The sequence below is a fragment of the Lucilia cuprina genome, chromosome 4 (genome assembly GCF_022045245.1).
Source record: "Lucilia cuprina isolate Lc7/37 chromosome 4, ASM2204524v1, whole genome shotgun sequence".
Taxonomy (NCBI): domain Eukaryota; kingdom Metazoa; phylum Arthropoda; class Insecta; order Diptera; family Calliphoridae; genus Lucilia; species Lucilia cuprina.
This window is the reverse complement of record NC_060952.1, coordinates 21,058,176-21,077,496: the sequence shown is the minus strand read 5'-3', so window position 1 is coordinate 21,077,496 and position 19,321 is coordinate 21,058,176. Positions and strand designations below refer to the sequence as shown.

The 19,321-nt window shown below is 27.4% G+C and overlaps 1 long non-coding RNA gene across 1 annotated transcript in view; it reads right to left on the bottom strand.

Annotated features, from left to right (window-relative positions):
• LOC124419427 overlaps positions 1–19,321 on the bottom strand; it is a 139,282-nt gene that overhangs the window by 70,647 nt on the left and 49,314 nt on the right. Inside the window, exon 2 of the long non-coding RNA XR_006940584.1 lies at positions 10,823–10,896. This is a non-coding gene — a long non-coding RNA (uncharacterized LOC124419427). The remainder of the gene's footprint in view (positions 1–10,822; positions 10,897–19,321) is intronic.

Here is a 19,321-nt window from a genome sequence, read left to right as displayed (position 1 = left end):
ATTGAAAAGTTTTTGCTAGGTCGCTTTAAAAATTTGGTTACTTGATATGAAATGAATATAATAATATTGGAGCTTTGTAATCTTGTAGTTTTGATTACTTTTTATACCCTACACCACAATATAAGTAGGGTATTATGCGTTTGTGCTGATGTTTGTATAACCCAAAAATGTTGATCCTACACTACCATTAATGTGTACCAATGTCTATTCTACACCCATCTTAAAGTTTACCAATCGGTTCAGAATCACTTTCTCAGTCGATTTAGCTCTGTCCGTCCGTTTGTCCGAAATTTTCAATATAATGTATTGAAATTTAGCACATATTCTTTTTTGAACTAAAGGGCGAACCTCTAAAGTATACACATATGCTTAGAAACTCTTCAGCTCTTCAGCTCTCAATTTTATACTATTCTATTGACCAAAGGACGAACGCTATTGAAAAATGGGTGAAATCAGTTCATTATTTTGCACAAACATACCCCTCGAACAAGTCTTTTGGGATCATTATTATTATGTTAAAAGTTTAAATGAAACCGCCCATCAGGCCTCATTTGACCCTAGCCCTCATAAAAAATCCCCTTCAAAAAATTACCTCGCAGACATTTTGGATCTTCTAATAAATGGAAAGTGCAAAGAAATAAAATTAGAAATAATTTTGATTATTTAAGTCTTAAGTGTCGAAAATATCTGGGATTTTCTTAAAAGCAAAAATGTAGAGAAATAACTTTGGAAATAAGGATTGAGTATTGTATAAATTAATACTTAATTAGCAACATTAATAATAATACTAAAAATTAATTTAAAATTGATTAAAAATCCATTAATTCCCAGGAAAAACTTACATTGAAAAGTAATGAGTTAAAAAGCTAATAAAACCTCTTTGCACTACTTCTTTATTAGCATTTTGAGTCATTATTTTAACACGGTGATGTCATTGGAGGCAAGTACTTCTACGCTCGCTTACAAATAGGGAGTTAAAGAAGTACTTGCAATTTGTCTTACAAAACAGTTGTTGAGTAAGTTGTTTTATTTTTAATAATAAAAAGAGCCAGCTAGAATACGAACCAGGGACTTCGGTTTGTCAGTCAAATGTTCTACTCACTGCACCAATGCTTAGCTATTTTATTGCACGTCAAACAATGGTTTTCACATACAAAACTAATTTTGTTTTCTTTTTTGTGAAACACAATTTCTAACACGCAATTGAATAAAATGTGCCAACAAAATTACAAAGCCGAAAATAAAGTACTTCTATATCAGATTAGAAGAAAGTCATTACTAGAGTACTTCTAAGTAATGCTGACGGGAAGTAGTAGTCATTGAAAAGTAAGTGGTTAGGGAAGTACTACCCATTACCGAGTTTTTGCTGGGTTAATTTAACTTGCTCCTTAAAACAAAACATGAACAATAATATTTATAGCGCAACATTTGAAGATATATTTTTTATGTTCCATTAAAAAGTGTCTATAAAAATATCAATAAATATTCTAAAAATAGATTTCTTTTTATATATGTATATTTATGAGCTTTGTTCGTCTAACAAATTTGTTAATAACTTTCATAGAAACAAAAGACTTAAGACACAAACTTTGTTTATTTAAGCATTGATGGGATCATTTGGATTAAAAAAAAAATCAGAATATTACTTTTGTTTAAATCCACTATTTTTACACGTTTTTGTCATTGAAGAAAAGTATTTACCATAATCGCTAGCTATGTAATTACAATTTGTGAATGTGAATTGTATGACTAATAATACAAAATTACTAATAAGACATTATTAAACTACTTTTATGTAATCAGATGATAAACAATTACAATTTAATTCATTTGAATATATGTATTCAGTTCAAATTGGAACTTAATGTTAATGTACATATATTAACATTTGTCAATATAAATAAACCAGCCCTGACTGCCCAAATAAATTGTCGCAAATAATTTTTAAAAAAATATTTATTTGTTTTAATTAGTACATTTTTTTTTGTCCTTACAAAATCAATAATCATAATTCTTATTAATTTAATACATAATTAGCAGCAAAATCTTTTATTTACAAGCGTTTAATTAATATTGAAACGTTTTGTTTTCAGATTACGGAACCCGTCTTGATAAATTAAAATTTTAAATTATTAGATCTAAAGCAAACGCAATGGATATTGACCTTCAACTTGCTACTGTGTCTGTCATGAATGAATTTATTTAAGAAATAAGTGGCAGTCAACACAGAATCCTTTAGTAAATAATATTCTAAAAATGACTTGTTTAAAATGTTCGTGTTACTGAGTAAATTGTTCAATGACCCAAAAAAAAACAAGCTTAATAAAAAAATGTTAAAGATTTTCAGCTTGATTTGAATTGTTAATGATTGTTAATTTTGAAAAGTTTGTTTATGAAAAAAGTTTAAAGCGTAATTGTTTTAAAACCAGAATCATAGATTCTTGATATGTTTTCTATTTCTGATTCTGTTGTTATTTTGGTGAAATCATAGACAACAAGTCACCAAATGTCATAAATTATCTTTTATATGAGTTGTCGTTTTTTATTATTATTATTTAGTGATTTTGAAATTAGTAGAAGAAGGAATAGAAGAAGAAGTCACTAGTCATTTAACAAAAGTTTCCAGACTTTATGTAAATTATGTTAGCGCTCTGTTGTATCACTTTCAAGCTGGTTTATTAATCAACAATTCGAAAAATAAATTTAAATGTTTTATATTTTATTTAAATAGCCATTAAACAAAAGTTTATGTTAACTGTCATTATTATTTCTGTTTTGCACGGGACTTGTTGATATTAAAATAAAATAAAAAAAAGAAACAAGTCAGAAATTAAAGTCGGATATGGCCGTATACTCCCTACCCTACAATGATATTTAATAGTATCAATATTCTCAGTAGGAGAAAGCATCAAATGATTTTATTAGTTTGAAAATAATGTCGACATAGAGAAAAGATACTTTGAAAATTTCAAAAGTATCATAATGTGTAAGAGCAAAATCTCATAAAGTCCATGAACTTAAGAGTCCATTTATTAAAACTAGCTTCATTTAGCGAAACCGGTAATCGACATATCCTAGAATTTAAATTATCTGTGCTATTCAGGACACTTTTTAAAAGAAATCCAGAACGCAACATACACGAAAGTTTGGAGCAATTCTTTTTCTTTCCTAAATTCTAAACAAATTTTCCAATGCATTTATGGTTTTAAAGTATCTCGATGTCAATGGACCTTTAAGAATTGATATGAATCTCATGAACATTATGAAGGGCTTTGCTATACTTAATGATGGATATTTTTTTAACATTAAGAATATCCACACAAACATTTTTAATATTCTACCCACTGTAAGGTGTTTGTTAAACTAAATCACCTGAATTGATTTTCGAAACAAGTTTTTTTTTCATTTGCAATATGGCAAAAAAAAACGAAAAAAGAAGGTAAGGAAAAAAACGTAAAATTCATTTAAAATTCTATTATAGTCCTCATATTGTTATCATTGTCAAATATGTTAATTTCTAATACTTTGCTTTCTGTTTTCAACTTCTATATTCTGCATTGTATACTTTTTTTGATTCTTTTTTGATTTCTGACAGTCTTTGTCTATTAAAACGTTTAATTGTGTCTTTACTTTTTGTGTAGTTTTAACGTTTGTAGTTTTTTTTTAGGATTTACTGATTTGTTCAGGTGACAGGTTTTTTGTCAGTTAGCGTCTTTCTAGTTTCCTTTGTATTTATTTCTTTTGATATTGCTTCATTAACCACAGGAGTGTGTAGTATTTTATTGATTCTTTTTTTTTTTGCTGTTTTATTGACACAACAAAAAAATTATTTATTTTTCTTTATATTAACCATTAACATAATTTAAAAGACTATTTATATGTCTATTATTGTTGTTTTTAATTTCGAAAGTTTATTTGTTTTTTTTTTCATTTAATTGAAAAATAAAAATTTGTCTGTTTCAAGTCTTTTATTTAAGGTTGCAGGTTTGAAAACTAAAGTTTTTTTCTTAAGTCTTTTGTTTTAACTGACAAATAAAGAAAATTTATGGTCAATATCGAAAATTTAATAGCATAACATTGGAAATTAATAAGAGACCACCGACCATTTGTTAATATTTAATTTATGAAGTTTGTATCTTAAAACTTTTGTTTTTATTGATATTATTGACAAATTGTTCTATTTTTTTATTTTTTTCTAAATTTTTATAATACTGTTAGCATTCTTTGCTGGTTATAAAACTGTTTGTACATTCAAATCTTGCACTATAAATATTAATGTTCATGTTTTGTTTCTAAGAGCAAGTCAAACAAATTAATGGATTCCTAATGAATTTTTATGGAATTCTTTGAAGGTGTTTATTAAATTTAATAAGGTTTAAGATTTAAACTTATTATTTTTATTCAAAACAAACAGTTTATATAGAAAGTATTATTATATAAGTTTATGTCTGCTGAAATTCTTGATTGCTGCCATTTCAGCTTGGAGAATACTGTAGTCATCATTGAGTATAAATGAGATATTTGTCCGAAACTTTTCAATAAAGATGCCTCCACCAACTGCATTCATTGTCTTGGATCCATTTGTATATATACGGAAGCAGTTTGTTGACTAAAGGAAGGATTCATAAGACTCAGAAAGAGTCAGTAACGGAGTATGTAGGCATGAAGGTTTAGCGGTATTAGGTCAATGATCTTTGCATGTACTTTAGGACAAGTGTTATATTTGATAGTCAAGCCTAATCTGACAGCAGCCAGCCAATTGTCTGGCTATAATGTTCTGGCTATAATGTTCATCTAGAATAAAGTCCAGGGCTATCCAAGAGAGTTACGACCTCGTTATTTAACAAAGGAAGAGTAAAGGAGGAGATCATGTATTTTGGAGAGAAAAAATACAGGTTTCGTTTGCCCGTTATTACACTAAAACTACTTCTAACGCTCCATGAGCTAATGACCTTTAAGGCTTGTTCTAATCTTAAAGAAATGGTCTCAAGGTGATTACCAGTTACCGCCAACTCAACATCATCAACATGGGCAACTGTTTTAAAGTCGAGAGAGTCTAGTTTTACGTATCAAGTGGTGCAATTTTTAAAATCGATGTCTTCCGATTTGATTTGGATATTTTGATCATACAGTGTTTTATTGAAATGACAGTATTCCAAAAACGGAGACGACTACTAAGTTTGGCAGATCTGTACCGATATTTTGAGTTGGGTTACTTGATATGAAATTGCCCATATAACAAAGATCAAGGAGGCTATATAAAAATTTATTGTGGCAATAATTGTTAACAATTATTTTAATTGAAATTAAATTGACAATTCACTTATCACTGGTTTATAATCTAAATATGTCACATTTTATTATTAAAAACCAATTAAAATTTTATTTACAAATGTATAATTTCCTTTTAAAAAATGCTGGATCATGAGAAATTTTGTGTGTGTGTTTTTTTTTAAACAATTTTATTATCTCTTTAATAAACATATCATATTATAAAAATTTCAAATATACTATAAATAGAAATTTTGTGAAATTTTAAATAATTTTGGAATTCACATTAAATGGACACCATTAGCACTTAAGTATTCCACACAACAATTTGTCATTTTTGCCATTATTTGTTTAAACTTGAATTTACTAGGTTATTGTTGGCAATAATAAAGTGATAAACCTTAAGATCCGTTCTTGAATTAACGCAATTTCGCATTCCCACAATTTTTCTGTTAATATTTCGATTTACCTGTTTTGGCACATGTTTTTAATATTCTTTAAATGTATAGATTTTTGGAATCTACGTAATCAGTTTTATTTTAATATTCTGAAAACATGTAGTTTTTTTTAAGAACACTAAACGCGTGGCTTTTTTTATGTGTTATTGATAAAATAAACTGCGTAATGTAGAAAAGAGTGTTATTTTATGTTTAAGGGAAAAAAATAAAATTAATAGATGCGAATTTTAGATACTTTTTGTGGAATAGCAGGCCTTTGGTCTGGCATATTGGTTTTATTTTCTGGGGTATTTCGAATACCGGATTCAAAAAAATCCAGCTATTTTGAAAAATGGATTCTTTTAAATTTATAGACTTTATATTATTTTACTCATAGACATTGTGACACTTTTGAAATTGTCATTACATCCATGGACATTATGTCACAATTAAGTGTGTCATATGACATGCCAACATATCATTTTGCTTATAGACATTGTGACAATTTTACGTTGTCATAACATCCATTCCTAATATGACACAATTAAGTCTATCATAACGTCCATAGACAATATGACATGGCACGGTTTTTGTCAATTTCTGCGTTATATTGACATTGCTACTAATAATTAAAGTCATTTCGTTAAAGTCTTATTTCTACGGAAATGTTTTTTTTATCGAATTCCCTCACTTTATTCAACCAGTAATGACTGATTACACTTCTGAACCAGCACTTGTATAGTGACTTGGTGAAGGCGTATGTAGGCACTTTTTTATACCAAACAAACATCACAACAAATATTTGCGAAAAACATTAGACCTTTAGCTCTTCTCGTTCAGAATCTATTGCTAATTCATTCGAAATAATTATTATAAAAGTATTGATTTCAACTTAAGCAAAGTGATCAAAGTTCTTAATTTAAGTTTTTTTTATATAATAACCTTTTATACCTGATCTTATCAAATAGACATACTTGTTTTTGTTTATTTCTTTTAATTAATAAAGTCATGCTTGTGTCTTAAGTCTTTTGTTTGAAGTTTAAAAAAATCGAGCAAAAGTTTTATTTATTTCTTAATATTCAATATATCTTATGATTTTAAACAAAGATAAATTATAAATATAACCATTAAAAAAAACTTTAAAAAGCAAACAAAAAATCTTATCAATAATTTAATAACACGTGCTACATTTTATTAATCATACAAAAAAATATATATTAAACTATAAAAAAGTTGTTAACTTTCATTGAACAATTTACCCAAAATGGCAAAATTTAGCAAAAAAAAAAAATAAACAAACGAACACAACAAAAATTATAAATAAAATAAATAAATTATTTTAACATCTGTATCGATTAATTTCAATTACCTTGACTATGAGCACACCATCTTGGGGGAAAAACACAAATTTTAAATAAAAAAATTTATTAAAATCTTTTTTAATGAATTTAAATTTTAACTTTATTGTGCTGTATATAATTATACTTTTTAAGTCAATAACCAATTTAACCATATTTTAGCTAATTTTTGCCAAAATATTAAAAACAACAACCTTGAAAATTATTAAACAAAATTAGTTTAAATCTAGATAATGAGGCTTTTGTAAATGGTTTAGTTGACAATTGCAAAAACCAACCAAAAAAAAAAAAAAACTACAAGCTTTGGCACCGTTAATAATTTTATAACAGTTTAAAGTTTATTATTTATAGTACAGCACTAGCGGAAATGAACTTGAAAGAGTTTTTTAAGGAACCTATAAAATTTAAACAAAAAGAAACTAGATATCAATAAATTTTAAATGATTAATGATAATTTGAAAGCATGAAAATGAAACATATTAATCCATTAACTATTATTATTATAAAAAACGTGGGTGTTTTTCTCTTCTTCTTTTTTTTGTCTTAATAAAGTTAACACAGATTTATTGTAGTGTTTTTGTTTAATAAAATATTTAGCTAAATATTTATATAAATTATTTGACAGTTTTTGTTATTTTTGTATTGTATTACAAAATATAGCGGTGCTTCAATTGACGTTAATGATTAGTTAAAAATGTTGTCATAAATTATATGACGTTTTCTTATAATGTTATGAAATTTCTTTTTAATTTTAGAAATTTTAATATTTAGAAATATGTAAGTTGTTTTTGATATTGCAAAATATTTGTTTTAACAATTAATCTATTATGACTAAAGTAGTTAAAGGCAAATACGAAATGTGACTAAAGCCAGTTTGAATTATAAAAACTATTTTATTTTTGGGATAAATTCATATTAAAACTTTACTTTAAAAATAACATTTGGGACTTACCCTACGATAAGTTTGTCATTCTGTTTATAGTTTCCAACTATTTATATATAGTGGGGAGTTTGATGAAGTGACGAGTAATTCATAGCCACTCTACAACACGACTACTGTCTTTAAAGACTTGGTAGACCTATATCGATCGCAGGGAACCAAACAAAGGAGAGGAAGAAACGTAGTACGATCAGAATAAGGAGTTATACAACAGTCTTTCCATAGCATTGCACGATGTCAGAAGAGGCGACATTGTAATAGTTTTTGGTGATTTCAACTAGGTGACAATAACACTGACATGAAGTCGATGATGGGTCTTCATTTCCCCATAAGCGTATTCATCGATATCAGAAAAAATTGCGTGGGTATTTATTGGATGTGTGAACAAATACGGAGCAGAGATATCCAGTGACTATCATGTATTAGTCCCCACCATATTGCGTAAAGTGTCGGCCATAAAGTAAGATAGAAAAGGTCAAAAAAGGAAATTTAACATCGCAGAGGACACCCTCACATAGAATCTTATAAGCCAGCATACAGAGAAGATAAACAGTGCTAAAAACTGTACTGCAAAAGCTATAGCCCAACAAGAACACGTCAGATTATAACTCTGACATCGTCTATGGGACCATGTTTCACTTAGCTTGTGAAACGAGCAAGTTGGTTTTAGAGCTCACCGATCATGCACCGAACATGTTAAAACATTGCGCAAAATAGTGAAGCAATACTTTGAAAGACACAAATCGCTATATCTACGCTTTATTGATTTTGAAAAAGCGTTAGCCAATCACAATGTGATTATGAAATCATTGGAATGTTAAGGACTGTCGAGAGTTTTAACGTGAGCACCTGCCGTGTCGGCCTTATCTCACGGTGGTCATTTTCATCCACAGGGTAGACTTGAGAACGGTCTACCATCGCCCCTTTGTCTTCAATGAAGACTCAGGTGGCAATTTTTGCACATTGGCTATGACCGGTACCATGCGCAAGTACTTTGCTGGAGTACTCGAGCTATCTAATCTTTTGCCAAAGTAGTCACGTTGTAAGACAACCACACTACTATGGCTCTGTTGATTCGGCAACAGCACCTAGAGACGTAACCGGTGGACCGAGGCACGATCCATCAATAAGCCGTAGACATCGTTCTTACTCACAGTGACACGCTGTGGTAAGTCTGATATGAACAGAGTATACTCTGAACACATCTGGACAAGGAAGGAAAATTAATTGGTATCACTTGTATATGATACCTTTCATCCATCATCATTCAACCCAGCACACATCTCATTTATTCGACACATTCATAGAGAAAAACATACGACACACTCATTTAGGTATATGGGTGGGGTAAGGCCCGCATACCTCTACATTCATTCTGTATCATATACAATTGACACCAACCCATTTCCAACGCTTAGTCCCACAGTCACTCCTCTGTGGGGTATCTGTTGATTTTCGGCAACAGCACCGAACTTATCCCGAAATATTGACTATTATCATGCATCAGTCTTTTAACCGCCACTTATACTCTTCCCGCGAATTTGGGTTCAACCAACAGCCACTGAGTGGATCCCGAAGGAACCTCAACCAACTGACCAGCCAGGATTAGCCATACTCTTGAAAGCTCTAAGACAATATTTTATGTTAAGCTTTAGAGTGGAATCAAAAACCAAGCTTGAGTGAAAAATTTAATGCATTTGTAAAGACCCTTTCCAGTTGGTTCAAATCATTTAGAAAATTTCCTTGTCAGAGTTAAGACTCTAGTATACTATTACAAAATGATGAAAATGAAAATATCTTTCATTCTTTCTCACCTTCAACACCTCACGTAGGGTACATTCAACTTTTTTCCCATAAAATTAAACACATAATTAAAAAAAAAATTTATTTATTTGTTAATAACTTTGTTTATTTACTTTTCTTTTCTTCATTTATTATTATTATTTACCGCTTGATTTATTAAATTATCGTTAAAAAGGTGTGTCACTATTGTTTTCAACGATATTTTGTATTTTTATGTGTTGACGCAGAAAATTACTTAAAAATCAATATTTAATATGCCGGTTTTAATTTCATTGGAAAATATTCGTACTTTATTTATGTCGTACAATAAAAACTAAAAACTACTGTTAATTTTTCAAAAATAGATATTAAACAAACAACAATATAAATCATTTATAAAGGAAATTGTTTAATATTAATGGAGAAATTGTTTGGGGGTGGCTGATCATTGTATTAAAATGGCAAAGTTTTACGAGGCTTTATTAGAAAAATTAAAAAAATTGGGGATTTTTTAATAAATAATTGTTAACGAGATGTGAGCAATAAAAAAAATATTTAAAACTTTTAACATTGTTATAACGAATTTTGTTTAATAAAATGTTAATGAACTTTCCTGAAAGCAAAAAGGTTGTATTCGCTATACAATTTTAATTTCAATATTTAAACGAATTTCACAAAAATTAAATATTCTCAACTAGCATAAATTTTCGAGTGTAGCAACATAGTATAAACGCTTAACCGCAGATTTATGCATAAATTGCAATTAACAAAAAAACTTAAAAAAACGTATGCTGTCAAATTCTCACTTAAAAAAACTAAGAAAATAATTTATTCATACTATAGAAGCATCAATTAATTAACATCAAATGAAATTTAACAGCAACTAACAAATCAAGTGCAACTTTAGAGAAATAAATTAAACAAAAAAAAACTATTACCGTAATTTGTCTAGAAAGATAATAATGATGTTGATTGAGTTGCTGATAATGACGTACTCGCAATAAATTATAAAAATTAAAAAAAAAAATACTCACACTCCAACTTCGAACGCACCGGAAACATTTTTAATCAATGATCATCAACTATTTTTTTAATGATTGTGATGTGTCTGAAAATAAGATAAAAAATTTAATATTACTTTTTTATTTGAAGTAAGTAATTAATTTTTGTCATTTCAATTATGTTTGCTATTGATTCCTCGTATCATTTTGCATTCATTGAAAAGTGTTAGAAAAAATTGGAAAAAAATTAAAAACAAATGTTAAAATTAATCAATTATAGTTTGTTTAACGACAAAGAAAAGCAAGGATGTTTTACTACTTTACTATTTAAGTCATTTGTAATTTAGTTGCAATTAAACTATTACATATTGGATTTAAATAATTGATGAAAACTTTTTGTTAGTTGTAGTTTTTGTTGTTCTAACTAACTAACTGACTAACTAACTAACTAACTTACTAACTAACTAACTAACTAACTAACTAACTAACTAACTAACTAACTAACTAACTAACTAACTAACTTACTTACTAGCTAACTAACTAACTAACTAACTAACTAACTACTTAACTAACTGGTTAAGAAGCGCACAACAGGCCCGATAGAGGCCTAGTTGTATTTTTTCGGATTTGATGTGTATACATTCTCCTTTCAAACTAAGTAACTAACTAACTGACTAAAAAAACTAACTAATCAACTAAAGTAAAGTATACTTTCGAGCTAATTACTTTATTTTAAGTATTCGAAACTGTTGATTAAGCAAAAACTTTTATTATCAGGTAAGGGGATAACATTAACTTACGCAATAGCATTTTAAGTCATTACTTCAACATGGTGATGCATTGGAGGCAAGTACCTTCTACTTCTGTTTATAATTAATTAGAAATTTAAGTCATTGTGTTAAGATAACATCACGCAGAAGCTGACTAATGAAATAGAATTTATTTATACCACCTTTTATGCTTTTATAACGAAGTCATTGAAAAGTATGTTAATACATAAGTGGTGACAATGACAAGTCATTACCAAGTTTTTGCTGGGAAATTATTTCAAATTCAAAAAATTAACATTAAGAAAAAAAGCGAAAGTAGTGAATTGGTAAAGCCGGTTGAAAATCTCAGTTTTTTTCCCTACTATCAGAAGAAGCATTTACGAACCGAATTACGCAGATAATAAAATACTTTAATCTCTCATTAAACCTTTCAACGAGATAATCCACAATTGAAATCATTTATCAAAACTTAAACAGATAATTAATTTAAAGCCTCTAGCAATTGTGTAATCATTTACAAAAGACAAAAATTGTATAAAAAATCACATTTAACTATTACGTTTTTTCAAAAGCATTTAAAATGGTATTTCCCCGAAAAAACCACCCTATCATCTACCATAACTTGATCTATTAAATGAAAACAGTAACACAGTTAAACAATTTAATTGTTTCTTAACTATCTATGTAAAAAAGGTCTGTTAACACATGTTTTAGAACTTTTTTTAAATAAAAACCTATCACCTCTACAATAATATTTTTTTTGTATTTTTAACTTAACCTACAATATATACAAATGATTAATATGTTTAAACAAAAATATAAAAAGAAAAATATATATGTATATGTATTACTCTTATTTTGTACTGTGTGTTTTTGAATTCATTAAGTTGCAAATGTTTCATCAATCATACTGTCACCTTGTTTATGACAATTGCCGACATCAGTTAACTTTATACAGGTATAATTTCACTACATACATACATATATGCATACTACAATGTTCTAATATATGTAGGCTAAATGTATAACAGCAAGATCAGCATGTTCCAGTTTGTAAAACAGTTTATAAATACAATTTATTTATTATATACAAATTGAAACGCATTCAAATTAATTATGATCAAATTTCGTTATTTATTTCTCTTTGTTTTCTACATAAAATTCTATACTGCTCGCTAAATATAAAATTTTTCATTCTAATTAATGATAATTTATAATTAAACAATTATAGTATTAAAATTTTGATTAATATAGAAATCGTTAAATAAGATTTCCGCTTAAAAAAAGCTTAACTAATCTACCGAATAACTGTAATTGATATCATTAAATTATAAATATTATAAATTAACAGAGTAATTAATTAATAATATACACATTATAATATACTGCGCTTTTATGGTTTTTTCTAGTAAAAATATTTATAGATTTTTTTCATTTTCTCTTTTAGATGATATTTTAAATAATATTGATATTTTAAAAGATTTTCCATATTTTAAAAAATTTTTAAAAAATTCTCTGTCTTTTTCTTAAAAAGTGTATTTTTGGTGATGGTGGTGACAGAGATCTAAATAATAAGTTTAAAGTAAACGTCACACATTTTTTGACATTAGTTTTGGTCTGTTTACTAATTTTTCCATTATTTTGGAATTATGGAATTTTTGAGACCTATTTCGAAAAGATTACAGAGTAGAGAAGAGTAGAGTTAGAGTAGAGTTAGAGTAGAGTTAGAGTAGAGTTAGAGTAGAGTTAGAGTAGAGTAGAGTTAGAGTAGAGTTAGAGTAGAGTTAGAGTAGAGTAGAGTTAGAGTAGAGTTAGAGTAGAGTTAGAGTAGAGTTAGAGTAGAGTAGAGTTAGAGTAGAGTTAGAGTAGAGTTAGAGTAGAGTTAGAGTAGAGTTAGAGTAGAGTTAGAGTAGAGTTAGAGTAGAGTTAGAGTAGAGTTAAAGTAGAGTTAAAGTTGAGTTAGAGTAGAGTTAGAGTAGAGTTAAAGTAGAGTTAGAATAGATTTCGAGTAATGTTAGTCAGAGTTAAGTTATAGTAGATTTAGAGTTTTAAGTATAAAAGATCAGATTGGTGTCTGGATTTTTTTTTAAATTCGGACGTTTTAGTCCTTTATACACTTTTTATAATACATATAATATATTTATAATACATATAAACTTATAATGGTTATTCGCATTTGTATTTGTAAGTTGAAATATTTGTTAGTAATATAATATATTTTTATAGTTATTGAAAAAATAATTATTTTCCAGTTAATCACACTCAAATTTATAATTGCCATGCATATGAAAATTATTACAGAAACAACAATATTAAAATCACAATTATATGTTTTGATAACAATATATTGTTAAAGTGAACATAGTTTAGTTAAAGTAACCATGTCGAATTATGGTTTATCTCTGAGTGAAGTTTACAATCCATTGTCAATAGTAAGCTTACCGCATTGGTTAACTTTTAGACAACGGATGTTTATAAAATTTATATTGCGACAACGATTTGTTGTTGTCGTACGTATGAATGTTATATACTTGACATAATATGTTATTGAAAAATTTGGTGTCAATTTGGTACCAGGCAAGTATATTTATAAATCCCTTTGTGTTGAATGCACTCTTTGGTACTTTTTTATTACTTACGTTTTGGTACTCTAGTATATTACTATAAAAAAATACAAATTTTCTATATAGTTTCCATTAAGTAGCGAAGCACCGAGAATACCATAATTTCATATATTTAAAAGTTGAATATCATTGTATGACGAGAAAAATCTTAACAAAAGTATCCAATAAAACCAATTTTTATATAAACTATTATTTGAATAAAAACCCAATAACTTCCGCTTTTATAGTATAAAGGAATATTTGTACGCAATAGATTATAATTTTAAAAAAAGACAAATTTGTCAATGATTTTTAACAGAAGTCATATTAAAATAATGTCCAATACATTCAAAAATTAAATAATCGAAAAATAAATAGCTTTAGAAAGAAAAGAACTAAAAATAAATTCTAAACATTAAAAAGAAAACCAAAAATGATACTAATCTGAAACTATAAAACAAAACAATGATCAAGAGTTCATTACTCAAGGCTAAATCGGATTCTCCAGATTGAGCATTATTTTATATTCTAAAAAGTAGTTTCATCTAACAATAACGAAATTATTAAAAACTAGAATTTTTATCAAAAATTTAAGCTTCAAAAAGAGAAAAAAATTAATGGTGGTAGTTAACAAGTTTAAGCGCAATTTTTATATCAAGCCAGAAACAGGTAAGACCATACACTACTAACACCGTTATTTTTCTAAAGCATGTGTTTTGTTTGATGCTGTGTGTTTGTTTGTTAAGCGAATGACATTAATTTTATAGTTTGTTTTTATCTTAATATTAATTTTATTGTATGTGATTTTTTTCTTAAACTTTAAGATAACAAAATAAATGTTTGATTGTATGGTAGTGGACAGGTCTACACTTATTGTCTTCTGATTAAGTTGTTAATTGGCTGATTTTTGGGCAGTTAATCTTTAATAATTAACATTTAACAAGTTTGTTGGTTTGTTTATTTTAAACTTTTCATTCTTTAAAATTTTTAGTGTACATATTTAATTTTCAGATTGTTTAATTCATACATTCGTTATGAATAAAAAATTAGGAGGTTTTTTGACTATCTATAAATAATATCTATAAATGTTCATATATGGAAAGAACTCAGTTGATGCTTTCATGTGATTTTTTATGTTTTACGTGAATATCCTCTAATTATACTAAAACAATTAAATTACAGTTAAGTTGGGAAAATTGTTCTCAAATTTAAAAAAAATATAATTTATAGCTAAAACTCTTGCATTATTATAGCATAATTTTAAATTATATTCAAGGTAAATAACTGCTTATTCTTTAAATCACGTATAATTATAACAAAGAAAAGGCTAATTTACATAAAAGTACAAAAATATGTACATATATACTTGTGAACATTTATCAAAATTTCCCCTTTTAATTATAAAAAATGTGGCCTACATGAGCGCAAATAAGTATTATAATTATAAAAATCATCACCAACAAACAGAATGCGTTAATTCTTTTGTTCTCAATACTCGACTACCGCATGAATACGCCACTCAAATGCAAACAGGTAAAAAAAATTCTTAAACAACCAAAATAAGAACCGATTCAACAATGAAAAATTAAATTGCAAATTGGACTCACATGCAGCAGGACTGCAAAAAAAAGAGCTGCAGACGTGAAACCAATCACACCATACGATAAAACAAAAAACGAAACATTCAGTCCGGCAGTCATTCAGGCAACACCATCAACCGTCAACAACAAGGTACATTAATAAAACAATAGTGTTTTAACAAAATATTTAGTTAAAAAAAGACGGCACCGAGTACAAAGGCAATAACGTAAACAGGTACTGTTATATGTTGTTGGTAGGTCGTTTAGATTAAACTGTTGCAAGAAGTTAAAACATGTAAGTATGTGGATCCGAACATGCAAAATCTTACCCTACCCTGCATATACACTTAATACTAAATTCATTGTCTTAATTAAGTTTAATCCTAGTTCAGTTCAATTCTATTTCAGTTGTAGTTCAGTTCTAGTTTTGTTCTAGTACAGTTCTAGTTCAGTTCTAGCTCAGTTCTAATTCAGTTCTAGTTCAGTTCTAGTTCAGTTTTTGAACATATTTTAAGTCATTTGTAGTTCTATTTGTTATCAAATATTAAATATTTGTATGACATCTACAAGACAATAACAATGATAATTTTACGATCACAATAAGCTAATCAAGAAAGAAGCTGGTTATAGCGAATTCAAAGAGGAACTTCATATAACAGACTACTTCAAGCAGAGGGACATAGCAACAGTTAAGAAAAAGAATAGGAACAATAAATGAGAAAATATAATACCACACATGTTGCTGATGACGCGTTGTCGATATGTGTAGTGACGTCGAAACTTCTTGATTTATTTTATTGTAAAATGCGCATAAATAATATGAATTATGCGTAAATTGTAATAACTACACACAATCATATGTATAAATAAATTTATATGTATGTTCTCTACTACACAAGCACTTAACAACTTACAACATTTAAAAATACCGCACATTAGCAGAATAGTGCAGTTAACAAAAAAAAAAAAAAAAAACATCAAAGGTACCAAGTAAATACATATAATAATAACAATGTTACTGATAAAAATGTTAAAATAGCAAAAAGGAGGATCCTTTTAGATGATCAGTCTTAAAACTACTAAAAGGCTTTCCCATAACATACTTTATATGTTATATAGTTGAGCTTAGGTTTATTTTATAAATTTTAAACGCGGTTACCCTTTTCTTTCAAAATGAACATTTATTGAAAATTCATGTTCAACATGGGTATGTTTAAATGTTATTAATCTGTTGTTGGTTATTTTTTATTTTTTGTGTTTTCGCTGACCTGTGAATACAAGTGATTGTGTCCCACAAGTGCCGTTCAACACTAAAACAATTGTTCATTTATCGCCATGATAAAACAAATAAACATTAAAAAAATTTATTATAAAAAAGAAACATAAAAAGTTTTCCTTAAGGCTAAAAATACAATAAATATATTTTGAAAGTTTTACTACGGGTATTATTAATATGGTTAGGTTTGTTGCATAGTTTGTAACTTATTTTTGGTGTAGTTTAGTTCTAGTTTAGTTTTAGTTCAGTTCTAGTTAAGTTCTAGTTCAGTTCTAGTTCAGTTCTAGTTCAGTTCTAGTTCAGTTCTAGTTCAGTTCTAGTTCAGTTCTAGTTCAGTTCTAGTTCAGTTCTAGTTCAGTTCTAGTTCAGTTCTAGTTCAGTTCTAGTTCAGTTCTAGTTCAGTTCTAGTTCAGTTCTAGTTCAGTTCTAGTTCAGTTCTAGTTCAGTTCTAGTTCAGTTCTAGTTCAGTTCTATTTCTAATATTGCGCAATGCTGAAAAAACTCTAATAGGCTATTCCTTGTCTTAGAATTGCGTCTTGAAGAAATAGTACTTAATATTATATATAAATTTGTATTTATCGTTTTATTATTCTTCGACTAATGGAATTGTTTGTTTTAAAATTAATAAAAATAATTGACCTTCACAAAACTCACCATTCATCTGGTAAAATATATATATATATTATATCATTGTAAATTCGTATACGAACAAAATTTAACATGAAATGCACCCGTTCGCAACGAGATTTTTTAATATTTTTTTATTTCAATAGCTTAAACCAAAAAGAATATAAAAAAATCATATTGTTTTTTAAAATAAAAACTAAATATTTTGCACGTTTTTAGACGTCACTCTTTATTTAACTACGGGCTTATTTTTATTTTAATAATATAGTATTTTAAAAACGTTTTCAGTTTTTTTTTCATTACATAGAATTTGTTTATGGTGTCTTAATCATGTTTTTTTTGGTTTTATGGGGATTTATTAGCTAGTATTTTTGGCAGATATTTTTCTGAATTTTAGCTTTAAGTTGCATGAGTATATTGAACATTTATTGATAAGATTGTTTGAATTTACAGTTTATTATTGGCAATCTGATTACACATCTGTATTTCCATTGAAAATGAATAAAATATGAACAATTACACTCAGATATCTTTTATGAATCAGTTTATTATTTTTCCGCATTCACAATTTTAAAATTCATATTGACACTTATTAACATTTTGTTCATCAATTGTTTATAGAAATTGTTAATAATTACTCGAAAACAATAAACACGTTTCTGTGAATATTAGTCAAACATGTCTATGTATTTTATTCTTCGATTTTTTTACATTGATTTGCATTTCAGGTGACGATATGAAAAATTAAAATTATTATTGCTACAACATAACATAACTTGTATGCAATTATGCTATAATTGCATTGCCACACAACCAGAACAACAAAAATATTATAATAAATTGAAATAATAATCATCATATTTCTGCCGGTATTAATAAAATCGTTTCCTACAACAAATCTCTAATTTATATATTTGTTATTTAATAGAATCTAAATAAATGATTTTAGTTCACTTGATACTCTGCCAAATTGCAATAATTGAAATTTATATTGAAAATTTTATTATTTGTATAAAATACACACCCGCTTTAATTAAGAAAATATTATATGAAATGCAACATGATGCCTACAATCAATAACAGGAATAATATTAAATGAAAATAACGTATTCTAAAACTTTGCAAAATAAATATTGAAATTAATGATATTTATTGAAAACATTAAGGTTTTATTTCCCACAAAGTTTTCATTTAGAAACTTAATTGTTTCCTGCAAAAATAAAATTTAATATTTGTGGATTTGCAAACGCTATAGATATTTTAATGTGAGTGATTTCCTCCCTACCGGCAAGTGACACAAATCGGCCCAGTAATATATTTTTAAATTGTGTAAGTGTGTATTGTAGGTAATGTAGTTATTTTATACATTGATTGTAGCAAAATGTCGTATGTCTAGTAAGAAATTCGTAATAGTTCTAACCATAGTGGATATTAGAAGTATTTTATAAAAATATTAATTTCTTAATTTGTGTAAACACCATTTCAGATAGAATGATACATACAATAACATGTTAACGGAGCATTGAGTAAGAAAGGAGACTAATAAATATAAAAATACCGTAAAGTCGGTTTTAAATCCGGAAAAGTCGATTTTGCTAAGTAGTAGCGTGACTGGTTCTTATTGGCTAATTTTTTTTCAATGCAAATGCAATTTTGTTTTCAACACCGCTTATGGT